This window comes from Coregonus clupeaformis, unplaced genomic scaffold (assembly GCF_020615455.1).
Source record: "Coregonus clupeaformis isolate EN_2021a unplaced genomic scaffold, ASM2061545v1 scaf1035, whole genome shotgun sequence".
Lineage (NCBI taxonomy): Eukaryota > Metazoa > Chordata > Actinopteri > Salmoniformes > Salmonidae > Coregonus > Coregonus clupeaformis.
In genome coordinates, this window is record NW_025534489.1 from 151803 (window position 1) to 167267 (window position 15465).

At 42.1% G+C, this 15465-nt stretch overlaps 1 non-coding gene and 1 pseudogene across 1 annotated transcript; one reads left to right on the top strand and one right to left on the bottom strand.

Moving 5' to 3' along the window:
• The first annotated feature begins 1611 nt into the window (after positions 1-1611).
• Positions 1612-3355, top strand: LOC123486152 (annotated as a pseudogene).
• An 8456-nt stretch (positions 3356-11811) lies between these two features.
• Positions 11812-11883, bottom strand: trnat-ugu. Its single transcript has one exon. It is a non-coding gene; the product is annotated as a tRNA-Thr (tRNA).
• Between the last annotated feature and the right edge of the window lie 3582 nt (positions 11884-15465).

The following is a 15465-nucleotide window of genomic DNA, read 5'->3' on the forward strand; positions in this document are numbered from 1 at the left end:
ACTCCTCCAACTCAATCATCAAGTTTGCAGACGACACAACAGTAGTAGGCCTGATTACCAACAATGACGAGACAGCCTACAGGGAGAAGGTGAGGGCCCTGGCGGAGTGGTGCCAGAAAAAGAACCTCTCCCTCAACGTCAACAAAACGAAGGAGCTGATCGTGGACTTCAGGAGACAGCAGAGGGAGCACGCCCTATCCACATCGACGGGACTGCAGTGGACAAGGTGAAAAAGCTTCAAATTCCTCTGCGTACACATCACTGACATTCTGAAATGGTCCACCCACACAGACAGTGTAGCACCTACAGCACCCGATGTCACAGGAAGGCCAAAAGATCAAGGGACATCAACCACCCGGAGCCACAGCCTGTTCACCCAGCTATCATCCAGAAGGTGAGGTCAGTACAGGTACATCAAAGCTGGGACCGAGAGACAGCTTCTATCTCAAGGCCATCAGACTGTTAAATAGCCATCACTAGCCGGCTACCACCCGGCTACTCAACCCTGCACCTCAGAGGCTGCTGCCCTATGTACATAGACATGGAATCACTGGTCACTTTAATAATGGAACACTAGTCACTTTAATAATGTGCACATACTGTTTTACTCATTTCATATGTATATACTGTATTCTACTGTATTTTAGTCAAATGCCACTCAACATTGCTTTCGTCCTAATATTTATATGTTCTTTAATTCCATTCTCTTTACTTTTAGGTTTGTGTGTATTGTTGTAGAATTGTTAGATATTACTGCACTGTTGGAGCTAGGAACACAAGCATTTCAGCTACACTCGCTATAACATCTGCTAAATATTAGTATGTGACCAATAAGGGGTTGCCACCCCTACTTCTGGAGAGAGCTGGAGCATGCAGGATCTTGCTCCAGCCATGTTAGGTATTGACCTAGCTAATTTGTAGAATTAGCTAGGTGTGTTAGTTTCGGGTTGGAGTGGAACAAAATCCAGCAGGAGGGTAGCTCTCTCCAGGGGATGGATGTTTGGTACACTTGATGTAGCGTGTATGACTACATTGCATTTTCTATCCCTATCGATGTCCTAGGACAGGGGTTTTGTAAATGTTTTAATGTCAAGGACCCCCAAATATTATGAGCCTCTGGGCGAGGACTTTCTACTAAAATTGTTTTATTCTTCCGAGCCACCAATTATGTTCCTGAGAGCCTCATGCAGCTTGTGAGCTGCATGCAATGACTACCAGTGGTAATCCTGCTATTCTACATATTTTGCCATGAGGCTGAGAGAAAATGTAGCGTTTTAAAGCAAATTCCTGCTATTCTAATACAGTCCCTGACTACCACTGGCGTATGGAGTGAGACAGGCAAAGTGCAAAGGCTATTGCATATTGAGGAGCAGAAATATAATTGTCATTGGGGGTGGATAGGAAAGACTTGAAGATTGCTAAAGATTTTTCTAAAGGTTCTGTAGGTATAATAAACCAATATTGAATTGAGTGAAAAATAAATGGGTAAAAAGGAAGTTTGAAAACCCTTGTTCTAGGACACCACACTAAGCAGTGTCTTTTCCCGTACAGGAGGATGTTGATACATTCCCTAAAGAACCCCATCTACTGGAAGCTGAACAGGTCATCACAATGGAACGTGCGCTTGACAAGGTAAAAATGTCAACAGGTACACTTGGTTTTGAGACAAGAAACCTGTCCAAGACACCTGTCCTATAAAGTGATATGCATGTGCCTAACTTGGCGTTGTGCATATACCTAACATAGCTTAATTCTCTTTGTTTTAGATCAATCTAGAAATAGAGTTGTTGGAGAAAGTGCATATGTTACTCACAAATTCTGAGTAAGTGTGGTTGTGTTGTTACACAGTGGTGTCTTGAGATTCAAGTGGGTTGTATGTTACATTTTTAGATACAAACATTTATAATGCATACACCATTTGGAGAGATACAGGTAGACTTTGATGTGATAACTATGAAATTAGTAAATTGTCTAATTGAATGTTTCTTGTAGGTCAGAGGTTTACGTCATTGCCGTAGTTCACCTCTCATCTTCAAGATGTGCTGAGCGAACAGGCAAGCGTTTGCCAGAGGCTGATGAAAGCACTGTGTCAGACAAACTTACCCATAGAGGCTGATCTTCACAGGTTAGCGACATTTCTTTTTCCACTAGTGAGAGAGAACAACATTATTTATAATATTCTTGAATTCTGTATGCAGGAAGTCACCCTGCTGTGTATAATGATGTCTCATTGCGGAGTAACACAAATTGTACATTTACCCCAGTTAACTAAGAGAAATGATGGTCCTGCTTTATAGAGTTGTGGTGGAGGTCATGAGGATGGTGGTGGACTTCATTGAGAACTTGGAGGCAAAGATAAACACTGTTTATACTATTCCCGCCATTGATGAATCCATGAGCAATCTGGTAGAGTGCTTTCAATAAAAACCCTATCCCCAGGCCAGATGTATTGCAAGTCCTAAACTCTAGTCCTGCCATGGGTTGTGATCAGTAGGATACATGTAGCAAAACATTTTACAGTAGAAAACCTTGTTTTACTAAATGTCGTAACATTTTACAATAGAAAACCTCAGTTTACTCGATTTCAAAACATTATACTATTAAAAAAAAACCCCTGATTTACTTGATTTCAAAACATTTTACAATAGAAAGCCTTGTTTTACTTGATTTCAAAACATTTTACAATAGAAAGCCTTGTTTTACTTGATTTCAAAACATTTTACAATAGAAAGCCTTGTTTTACTTGATTTTAAAACATTTTACAATATAAAGCCTTGTTTTACTTGATTTCAAAACATTTTACAATAGAAAACCTTGTTTTACTCGGATTAAAACACTTTTATAACAATTCCTTCCTTTTACTAGCCTTATCCCAGAATAATAACACACTTTTCAGGTTGTTGCTAACTTATACTTGTTAGTAAAGTAAGTCTTGTCTGAGCCATAATGGACCATTTTATTGTTAATACTATACTATGATTTTTCACGTTGCTTTTTATTGTTGTACTCTCTCATTCTCAGAACAACAGTGTAGCTCAGCTTCTGGCCCACGTGACAGAGGTGGAAAGACAGTAGACAGGTTCTACAGTGGAGGAGTAAAAACAGCAGCATGTCCATCAATGACATCACTACCTGAGAGCATGGTGAGTCCCAACTCTTCACCCTTCTCCCAAAGTGTGCACTTGCACACTCCCCGTCGTGAATTCAACAAGGGAAATCTCCTTCCAAACAATATTTACACCAAGCCACTGCTTCAAATACATTATTTAAAATGTAGTGGGAGATGTGTGGAGAATCAGGACGCAGCCCAAGTCAAAAACCTTAAGAATCCTTCACAATGGACATTTGTCATTTATATACATGACAAGAAGATTGTGTGGTCTGAAAAATGTTTGACAAATTTCTTCTTCAGAGAGAATGGGTGTTGTGTTACTTTACAACATCCCCCTCAATGTGTTTATCCTAACTAATGGTATCTTTGTAAATAAATCTGTCTTGTTATTATGAGGGTACAATGGACCTGTTATTTCATAAAGTGTAAGGCAACACTGTCACCTAGTGGTATCTGGAACTTGTCATTTGAGTGTTACCCCCTGTGTAAAATCAAATGTGTTTTTCACTTTAAAATAAATATTCCCTGGGTTGTATTGATTAATGCACACAAGTTTCTTATTGGACAAATTCAGGTAGTCCCTTCCCGTTTCCTTCCAATTCATTTATTTTAATAATAATAATAATAATATGCCATTTAGCAGACGCTTTTATCCAAAGCGACTTACAGTCATGCGTGCATACATTTTTTTTGTGTTTGGGTGGTCCCGGGGATCGAACCCACTACCTTGGCGTTACAAGCGCCGTGCTCTACCAGCTGAGCTACAGAGGACCACAGTCCTAGTCATTTCTTGTGGACAAACGCATGTGCGGTGAGGGAAAAAAAGTATTTGATCCTGCTGATTTTGTACGTTTTCCCACTGACAAAAAATTATCAGTCTATAATTTTAATGGTAGGTTTATTTGAACAGTGAGAGACCGAATAACAACAACAAAAAAACAGGGAGTGCTCCTAATCTCAGCGTGTTACCTGTATAAAAGACACCTGTCCACAGAAGCAATTAATCAATCAGATTCCAAACTCTCCACCATGGCCAAGACCAAAGAGCTCTCCAAGGATGTCAGGGACAAGATTGTAGACCTACGCAAGGCTGGAATTGGCTACAAGACCATTGCCAAGGAGCTTGGTGAGAAGGTGACAACATTTGGTGCGATTATTCGCAAATGGAAGAAACACAAAATAACTGTCAATCTCCATCGGCCTGGGGCTCCATGCAGAATCTCACCTCGTGGAGTTGCAATGATCATGAGAACGGTGAGGAATCAGCCCCAGAACTACAAGGAGGATCTTGTCCAATGATCTCAAGGCAGCTGGGACCATAGTCACCAAGAAAACAATTGGTAACACACTGCCCCGTGAAGGACTGAAATCCTGCAGCGCCATCAAATCAAATCAAATCAAATTTTATTGGTCACATGCCCGAATACAACCGGTGCAGACATTACAGTGAAATGCTTACTTACAGCCCCTTAACCAACAGTGCATTTATTTTTAAAAAAGAAAGTAAAAATAAAACAACAACAAAAAAAGTGTTGAGAAAAAAAGAGCAGAAGTAAAATAAAATAACAGTAGGGGAGGCTATATATACATGGGGGTACTGAAAGAGAGTCAATGTGCGGGGGCATCAGCTAGTTGAGGTAGTTGAAGTAATATGTACATGTGGGTAGAGTTAAAGTGACTATGCATAAATAATTAACAGAGTAGCAGCAGCGTAAAAAGGATGGGGTGGGGGGGCAGTGCAAATAGTCCGGGTAGCTGTGATTAGCTGTTCAGGAGTCTTATGGCTTGGGGTAGAAGCTGTTGAGAAGTCTTTTGGACCTAGACTTGGCACTCCGGTACCGCTTGCCGTCGGTAGCAGAGAGAACAGTCTATGACTAGGGTGGCTGGAGTCTTTGACAATTTTGAGGGCCTTCCTCTGACACCGCCTGGTATAGAGGTCCTGGATGGCAGGAAGCTTGGCCCCAGTGATGTACTGGGCCGTACGCACCTACCCTCTGTAGTGCCTTGCGGTCGGAGGCCGAAGCAGTTGCCATACCAGGCGGTGATGCAACCAGTCAGGATGCTCTCGATGGTGCAGCAGTAGAATTTTTTGAGGATCTGAGGACCCATGCCAAATCTTTTCAGTCTCCTGAGGTCCCCCCTGCTCAGAAAGCACACATGATACAGGCCCGTCTGAAGTTTGCCAATGAACATCTGAATGATTCAGAGGAGAACTGGGTGAAAGTGTTGTGGTCAGATGAGACCAAAATGGAGCTCTTTCGCATCAACTCAACTCGCCGTGTTTGGAGGAGGAGGAATGCTGCCTATGACCCCAAGAACACCATCCCTACCGTCAAACATGGAGGTGGAAACATTATGCTTTGGGGTGTTTTTCTGCTAAGGGACAGGGACAACTTCACTGCATCAAAGGGACGATGGACGGGGCCATGTACCGTCAAATCTTGGGTGAGAACCTCCTTCCCTCAGCCAGGGCATTGAAAATGGGTCGGGATGGGTATTCCAGCATGACAATGACCCAAAGCACACGGCCAAGGCAACAAAGGGAGTGGCTCAAGAAGAAGCCCATTAAGGTCCTGGAGTGGCCTAGCCAGTCTCCAGACCTTAATCCCATAGAAAAATCTGTGGAGGGAGCTGAGGTTCGAGTTGCCAAACGTCAGCCTCGAAACCTTAATGACTTGGAGAAGATCTGCAAAGAGGAGTGGGACAAAATCCCTCCTGAGATGTGTGCAAACCTGGTGGCCAACTACAAGAAACGTCTGACCTCTGTGATTGCCAACAAGGGTTTTGCCACCAAGTACTAAGTCATGTTTTTCAGAGGGGTCAAATACTTATTTCCCTCATTAAAATGCAGATCAATTTATAACATTTTTGACATGTGTTTTTCTGGATTCTTTGTTGTTGTTATTCTGTCTCTCACTGTTCAAATAAACCTACCATTAAAATTATAGACTGATAGTGTATTTGTCAGTGGGCAAACGTACAAAATCAGCAGGGGATCAAATACTTTTTTCCCTCACTGTAACTTAAATATTATTGTAGCAAAATATAGTCGACTTAATCGAGTACCCGGTGCCAGATTTTCATTCTGGCCTGCCGAGATTAGGGCTTCTAGTGAATACGACCCTAATGTTTCTGTTTGACCACAGGTCTCTCTCTCAAATAGTCAAACACACACACAGAATTCCATTGTTGATGGGGGTCTATGAGAATGAGGACCAGAGAGAGGAAAAACACTGGAGAAGAAACACTCTTTATTGGCAAGTCTTTGTGGACACAGAGCTCAAAAGTATGATTAGTGTAAAGCAGAATATGAATAAATCCACAAATTCAGAGATACACACTTGACTACAGACTGAGTACCATAGTCAGAGCCAACACTAATAAAGAAGAGTGAATTTTACAAATCTACAGGTTGCCTTTCTTTCCCCACACACACAACACTCTCGGTTGGCAGGGAAACTGGCACTAGCTGTGTTATTTAATGTGGCATATCAATGACACTGGTCAAAGCAGAGGAGGGGTCACTCTCACAAAGACAGGCTGATTCATATGAGCAGGGTGTCATTGACTGAGGAGTTTGAAAAGTGGTGCATTTGGGCTATCTCAGACTTTGCTGAATTTGAATTTGATACTATAACCACAACTTTTGCTCTGTAGCATTGTTAATAATGATAATACATTTTATTTGTCGGACACCTTTCAGGGCACTCAAAAGTAGGCCTACATAAAATCAGGTGCAAATCAAATTGTATTTGTCACATGCGCCGAATACAACAGGTTTAGACCTTACTGTGAAATGCTTACTTACGAGCCCTTAACCAACAATGCAGAGGTTTGAAAAAGTAAGTAAGAAACATTTGCTAAATAAAATAAAGGAAAAAATAGTAGCACAATAAAATAACAATAACAAGGCTATATACAGGGGGTACCGGGTCAATGTGCAGGGGTATGGGTTAGTCGAGGTAATTGAGGTAATATGTACATGTAGGTAGGGGTAAAGTGACTATGTATAGATAATCAACAGTAGCAGCAGCGTATGTGAAGAGTGTGAATGTATGTGTGTGCGTAAATATACATGTGAGTGTCAGTGTAGTGTGTGTGTGTGTGGTTAGAGTCCAGTGAGTGTACATCGAGCCTGTGCAAGAGAGTCGGTGCAAAAAATAATCATAGTAAGTAAAAATGTATGCACACATGACTGTAAGTCGCTTTGGATAAAAGCGTCTGCTAAAATGGCTTATTATTATTATTATTAGTAGTATTATTAATAATAAAATAAGGGGGTCAATGCAAATTGTCCATGTAGCCATTTGATTAACTGTTCAGCAGTCTTACGGCTTGGGGTAGAAGCTGTTAAGGAGTCTTTTAGTCCCAGACTTGGCGCTCCAGTTCTGCTTGCCGTGCGGTAGCAGAGAGAACAGTCTATGACTTGGGTGGCTGGAGTCGTTGACAATTTTTAGGGCCTTCCTCTGACACCGCCTGGTATAGAGTTCCTGGATGGCAGGAATCTCAGCCCCAGTGATGTACTGGGCCGTACGCACTACCCTCTGTAGCGCCTTGCTGTCAGATGCCGAGCAGTTACCGTGCCAAGCGGTGATGCAACCAGTCAGGAACTTTTTGAGGATCTGAGGACCCATGCCAAATCTTTTCAGCCTCCTGAGGGGGAAGAGGCGTTGTCGTGCCCTCTTCACGACTGTGTTGGTGTGTTTGGACCATGATAGGTTCTTAGTGATGTGGACACCAAGGAACTTGGAAGCTCTCAACCTGCTCCACTACAGCCCTGTTGATGTGCTCCTCTGTTGATCAGCTCCTTTGTCTTGCTCACGTTGAGGGAGAGGTTGCCAGGTCTCTGACCTCCTCCCTATAGGCTGTCTCATCGTTGTCGGTGGTCAGGCCTACCACCGTCCTGTCGCCGGCAAACTTAATGATGGTGTTGGAGTTGTGCGTGTCCACGCAGTTGTGGGTGAAGAGGGAGTACAGGAGGGGACTAACTGTGTTGAGGGTCAGCGTGGCAGATGTGTTGTTACCTACCCTTACCACCTGGGGGCGGCCCGTCAGGAAGTCCAGGATCCAGTTGCAGAGGGAGGTGTTTAGTCCCAGGATCCTTAGCTTAGTGATGAGCTTAGAGGGCACTATGGTGTTGAATGCTGAGCTGTAGTCAATGAATAGCATTCTCACGTAGGTGTTCCTCTTGTCCAGGTGGGAAAGGGCAGTGTGGAGTGCAATAGAGATTGCATCATCTGTGGATCTGTTGGGGTGGTATGCAAATTGGAGTGGGTCTAGGGTTTCTGGGATAATGCTGTTGATGTGAGCCATGACCAGCCTGCAAGCTCATCACTAAGGAATGGATCATCAACTAGATTCAGCCGCGGGCCGATAAAAACTAATAATACAAATCCTGAGTGGATGGTCGGGGAACATAATAACAAATAATTAGTAGACTGCAAATTGACCGCAAGAAGCCCAAACCGATATGTTTGACTAAAACATAATTGTAGCTGATTTCCTGGTGTTTTTACAGTCTTATGTCCAACAGTGAAAATTCACCCACAATATTATTTAATTTTGTTGCTCAGAAAACTTCATTTGGCCCTCGGGCAGCCAGTTGGGGAACCCTGCACTATGGTGTTGAACGCTGAGCTGTAGTCAATGAACAGCATTCTCACGTAGGTGTTCCTTTTGTCCAGGTGGGAAAGGGCAGTGTGGAGTGCAATAGAGATTGCATCATCTGTGGATCTGTTGGGGAGGTATGCGAATTGGAGTGGGTCCAGGGTTTCTGAGATGATGGTGTTGATGTGAGCCATGACCAGCCTTTCAAAGCATTTCATGGCTACAGATGTGAGTGCTAGGGGGCGATAGTCATTTAGACAGGTTACCTTGGTGTTCTTGGGCACAGGGACTATGGTGGTCTGCTTGAAACATGTAGGTATTACAGACTGGGTCAGGGGAGATTGAAAAATGTCAGTGAAGACAATTACCAGCTGGTCAGTGCATGCTCTGAGTACACATCCTGGTAATCCATCTGGCCATGCGGCCTTGTGAATGTTAAACTGTTTGCAGTACATAAGATCATTAAAATCAAGTGCACAGGCTAGATATACACTGAACAAAAATATAAACGCAACATGTAAAGTGTTGGTCCCATGTTTCATGAGCTGAAATAAAAGATCCCAGAAATGTTCCACATTTGTTTACATCCCTGTTAGTGAACATTTCTCCTTTGCCAAGATAATCCATCCACCTGACAGGTGTGGCATATCAAGAAGCTGATTAAACAGCATGATCATTACACAGGTGCACCTTGTGCTGGGGACAATAAAAGGCCATTCTAAAATCTGCAGTTTTGTCACACAACACAATACCACAGATGTCTCAAGTTTTTAGGGAGCAATTGACATGCTGACTGCAGGAATGTCCACCAGAGCTGTTGCTAGAGAATTTAATGTTAATTTCTTTACGATAAGCCGCCCCCAATGTCGTTTTAGAGAATTTGGCAGTATGTCCAACGGGCCTCACAACCACAGACCACATGTATGGCGTTGTGTGGGCGAGCGGTTTGCACAGAGTGCCCCATGGTGGGGTTATGGTATTATGGGTAGGCATAAGCTACGGACAACGAACACAATTGCATTTTATCTATGGCAATTTGAATGCACAGAAATACTGTAACCAACAAATGCATATCTGTATTCCTAGTCATGTGAAATCCATAGATTAGGGCCTAAATAATTTATTTCAATTGACTGATTTCCTCATATGAACTGTAACTTAGTGAAATTGTTGCATGTTGCGTTTATTCATCACATGGCCAAAAGTATGGCATGGCCAAATTTGTGGATTCTGATATTTCAGCCACACCTGTTGTTGACCGGTGTATAAAATCGAGCTCACAACCATGCAATCTCCATAGACAAACATTGGCAGTAGAATAGCCTTACTGAAGAGCTCAGTGACATTCAACGTGGTACCGCATAGGATGCCACCTTTCCAACAAGTCAGTTAGTCAAATTTCTGCCCTGCTAGAGTTGCCCCGGTCAACTGAAAGTGCTGTTATTGTGAAGTGGAAACATCTAGGAGCAACAACGGCTCAACCGCAAAGTGGTAGGCCACGCAAGCTCACAGAATGTGACCGCCGAGTGCTGAAGCGCATAAAAATCGCCTGTCCTCGGTTGCAACACTCACTACCTAGTTCCAAACTGCCTCTGGTAGCAACGTCAGCACAATAACTGTTCGTCGGGAGCTTCATGAAATGGGTTTCCATGGCCAAGCATGGTCTGGGGCTGCTTTTCATGGTTCGGGCTAGGCCCCTTAGTTCCAGTGAAGGGAAACTTAACGCTACAGCATACAAGACAATTCTAGACGATTCTGTGCTTCCAACTTTGTGGCAAAAGTTTGGGGAAGGCCCTTTCCTGTTTCAGCATGACAATACCCCTGTGCACAAAGCGAGGTCCATACAGAAATGGTTTGTCGAGATCAGTTGCCAAGCAACTGAAGGGCCGGGCACCCATGGTGGAGAGGGGTCATTCTCACAAAACTGACATTTGACCCAAAAAATCTAAATTGTAATTTTTCCCGAAATTCCCACATTATTAAATTCACTGAGATTAGGATACGTACTTATTTAGCTCATAATTATAGTCTTTTTAATCAGTTATTTAAGCAATAACGCACGAGGGTGTGGTATATGGCCAATATACCACGGCTAAGGGCTGTTCTTAAGCACGACGCTTAAGGTCTGATATATCATGGCTGTCAGCCAATCAGCATTCAGGGCACGAACCACACAGTTTATAATATGCATTTTACCACAATTTCCAGAAAAAAATTATAATTACAGCAACAGTTTTTAAAGTCCCAAAAAGTAATAAACAAATCCATTTCTAATATTTTTTTACATTGCACCCCTAATGAAAAGGCCTGGCTTAAACATAACACTGAAAATACAAATATTTAAAGTGAAATTATAAAAAATATTATAAGATTAAATCTGACCTTTTCCCAAATGTGAACTTTTTAGCTGTTTAGGTAATATGGACAAGTAGGGTAAAAGGGGTGTTTGAGAATAAGAACCTCATTCTAAGGGAATAAATTAACTTTACGTGTGCTCATCTAAGGACTACTCCTCTAGATGCATCATGGGCTTTGTAGGTGTGAGGAAGAGTGTCTTAGATATAATACCGGATCGCACAGGGAGCCATTGGTGTGATGTGTTCGGTTGATCTGGTGCCGAAGAGGATTCTGGACCAGTTGAAGTCTGTTTGTGTAAGTATGGCAAGTCTGTGGAGGGTAAAATTATGATTTTAACTTTGTTTATTTTGTGGTTACAGTACTTGGACCTAGTAACCGAAAGGCCGCTGGTTCGATTAAAGCACCCCTCCGCACCGGGTTGGGTTAAATGCGGAACACACATTTCGGTTGAATTCATTCAATTATGCAACTCACTAGGTATTCCCTTCGCCTTAAGTGAGGTTGTAGTGATAAAAACGAATTCAAGCTTTTCTGCTGCATACCACAAGGCGTCCGTTTTGAGCTATTTAGGGAGACTGTTCCAATTATGCAATTTTGGAAACCGTTGCAAACGGCAGACAAAATAAGGCAACTGTGTAACATTAAAATGTGCCGTATAAAAACAAATTCACGATACAGGTGGATGACTAGAAAACCTTTATTTAACCTTAGCTAAAAAGCAAACGTTTCCCATCAGGCCCCAGCGAGGATCGAACTCGCGACCCCTGGTTTACAAGACCAGTGCTCTACCACTGAGCTATGGAGCCAGTTGGACGGCAGAGAATTTATTGCGTTTGATTAAGGTATGTGACATTTCGACGAAACTGGTAATTGTTTAACTACAATTTAACAAATCTAACACTTCCTATTTCTAACTTCACTACACACAACAAGCTGGCGCTAGCTTAGTAAGGCTATACAATTTGGAAACAAAGCTAGCTAACGTTAGCTGGCGACAAATGCGTGCGAATATCTTGACACCACCTTTACAAACAAAGTACACACGTTTATCCAAAAACGGATTTCTCAATTTAAGACATAATTTGTTAACATTTCCCTCGATATTTCATTCTTACTTCAATTGAAACTCATGTTGCTAGCCTAGCTTCGTGCCATTTCCAACCATATTGTTCAGCTCATTCCTCGAGCTTGATTGCTATGCAAATTTGCAATGGGAGAGCCAATCCGCGAGCTAGCCTACATTTGCCGCGCATTGACCTTCAGGGCAGACACTCCCTCTCTTTGGTTTTCTCCAAAACAAGTAATTCCATATGAACATTTCCTTATTATTGTAATTTGCTATAAAACAGTCATTGAATGAACCCTGCACAATGTTCATGGTAGTTGGCAACTTTTCTCTCATAATCTAAGGGTCGTACATCATGAAAATCCTGGAAAACGAATGGAATTTTAAAATGGTGTTTTCCAGGCCTGGAAAAGTTTTGGGAAATGATCAAGGAGAGGAGCCTCTGGCGGGGCAAGGGTTGGGCTGAGGGCTCCGGCTCGAAATGGACAACAGCATCATCAACAGCAACATCAACCATTATTATGGGAAGCTCCATGGTTAGATCGGTGGAAGTCCGAAATACCCGTACACTTTGTTTTCCTGGAGCTGGGGTATTGGATTTATCAGAAGTGATGCCCACCATCAAGAAACAGATTTCTGCTCTGAAAACAGTTGTGTTGCATATTGGGTCTAATGATATTATGCGTGTGAAATCTGTATCGTATCTGAAGATTATGCCTTTGTTAAATGTTTTTCATGAAGAAATGGAATGTTGGTTGTGTTAGTATCCAGAGGGAATGTTTTGGGTGTAACGCCACATCCAGCAGACCGGAAGTGTCTTGGAGACTGGGGATTGGCCAGAAGAGGTCAGTTTCATTGTTTATAAATAAGGGGGTTAGGCGAGGAAGACGTCAGAACGGCCATGGCAATCTGGGGAGCCGTTCTCCAGACCTCGCGAGTCTGTTACTCATGCTGAAGCTTGTGGTCTGAATAAACCTTATGATCAACGTTCAGTATGAGCAGACTCCTTTTGTTGACAGCAATAATTGCCACCACTCATCAGATACGACATAATGGCGCCCAACGTGGGGCTGGGTTTGCGTCTCCTCCTTGTTTCAGTCAATCGCCGGGCTAACTCTCTCTGAAGCATGGCCGAAAAAAGGGTGAGTGTTCTTACCGCTTCGGAGGTTGTTAGATTGGATATGACTTGTGTACACTGGAGAGATGTTCCATTATGGCCTGGCCTCGGTGGCGTTGTTGCTGGTCGACTGGAGTCTGCTAAAATTTTATTTCATTGGTAACTATGGGCAATGACAAATTTAGAGCAAAAGGAACGGTAGAAGTTTATATTTCATTGGTAACGGATGGCAATGACAAATTTAGGAAAACGGTAGGAGACATTTATATTTCATTGGTAACTATGGGCAATGATAAGGTTATATTTCATTGGTAACTATGGGCAATGATAAGGTTATATTTCATTGATAATTTAGAGAAGGCCGATATGTGCATATTTAGAGCACCGTGAATCTGGTAAAGACCTCGATGCGAGGCGATTCTTTATGAATGGGCCATAAAATCCTTTGCAACGCTGTCGGTGGTGTAAGGTTAATTCTGGGAATTATAAGATGGACGGATTATATGCATGTTATATACTCATCGTATGGTTGACGAACTATAATGCATGGGGTAACCTCTCTATGATTATCCAGAACTTACGGCAGCATAAAGTTAGGCGGAGATATTACTGATAGACAATGATTTGGCCACGGTGCAGGTTACTTAGGGCTGGGTAGGCCGCAGTTAGCTAGAGGCTAAGGCTAATGCTGGATTGTTTCAGGCCACGTGGTACATCGTTGCTAAGGCTAAGGCTAATTGTGTTGTGTGCTACATGCTAACGTATCCTTAGAGATTCCATTGCGATGGATTAAAGTCTCTTAAATTTGTCTCTGTGTTTAAGTCAGGTTATATGTTTTGTGAGCGCTGTTAAATGTTGTTTGACTAGGAGGGGGGAAACGAGAGGTACAGCTGGACTGTTATTCTGTTTGACTAGGAGGGAGTAGAAAATCGCCCGTCCACGTTGAAGTTGTATTGAGGAATGGGTATGCGCATGCGTTTAATTTTGCGACACTACACTACAGAAAGGGGGAGTTTATGACACGAGATTAGGACACGTGTTGATTTTACGGGGCTAAAAACTACGACATGAGGTTGGGCTAAGCCTACAAAACAAAATGGTGGGTACAGGTCATAGGTCCCATTTGGCGTTACCCGGCAAGGGAAATAGACCGACAGAGGAGAGATTTTAGTTTCAACGGCGGTTGGTTAAAGATGAAACTTGTTTTGTGATCTATTGAATTTATACATTAGATATATGGTAACGGATTATAATAAAGTGAATTAAATTAAAGACGGATTAAAATAAAAATGTTTTTTGAGCGATCTATTTAGTTATGTGTTTAGTCTTAGAGTGAATAATGTAGAACGAACGAATATTGAATGGTTGGAAATACTCAGTGATTGCATTAACTGCTGAAATCTTGTATGTTTCTATGTTTTTTTGAAATATGAGAGGAACATGGAACGAGAGGAGAGAGAGAGAAGGGGCTGACGTGTGCGTCACGTGACAAGGTGTGACGAGGCAGACGAGAGGATCAGATCAGGCTAGTACACAAAATCATCCTAACAAAATATGTGATGTTATGACAATTTCACATAGGCTTGGCAAATACTATTTCATTAAAAATTGCATTTTGGATGCTCTGTGCATAACTGGGGTTTGATTGGAATTGGGTTGGGAATCAGGTACTGACGTTATTCGGCAATTAAGATACTTGGGTGCATATTAAACAATGGAATTTATAAAAATACTTATTGGGGTTAGAGGCTTTGTTTTTGGGGGATTGCTTTGAAGTTGACTAACTTCATTTACTTGCATTTGATGGGTTGTGGTAATATAGCCACCACTAATGGATAAGTTGGTGACATAGGATATAGGAATAAAAATTGGGTTTAATTATTCAGGATTTATTTGGAGTTGTTTAGGGTTATATTAATAATTTAGTGGGGAAGCCTTAGGCTATACAGTCTAAAATAACATAGTTCACAATAAAGGAAATTTAAAAGGGTTGATATAGGGGAAAATTGACTAAAATAGTAATTATTTAACTAAGGTAGTGTTAGGAGAGACTAATGGCAGATGTTAGTACACCTTTCTCACATACGGATTCAAAAGAAAGACACCCACCTTATGAGGAGGAAGCTTTCAGTGATTATCCAGCAGGGTGATTATGGCATCAGAGATGAAGACGAATACAAGCAGAAACGACGATGAAGATGAATC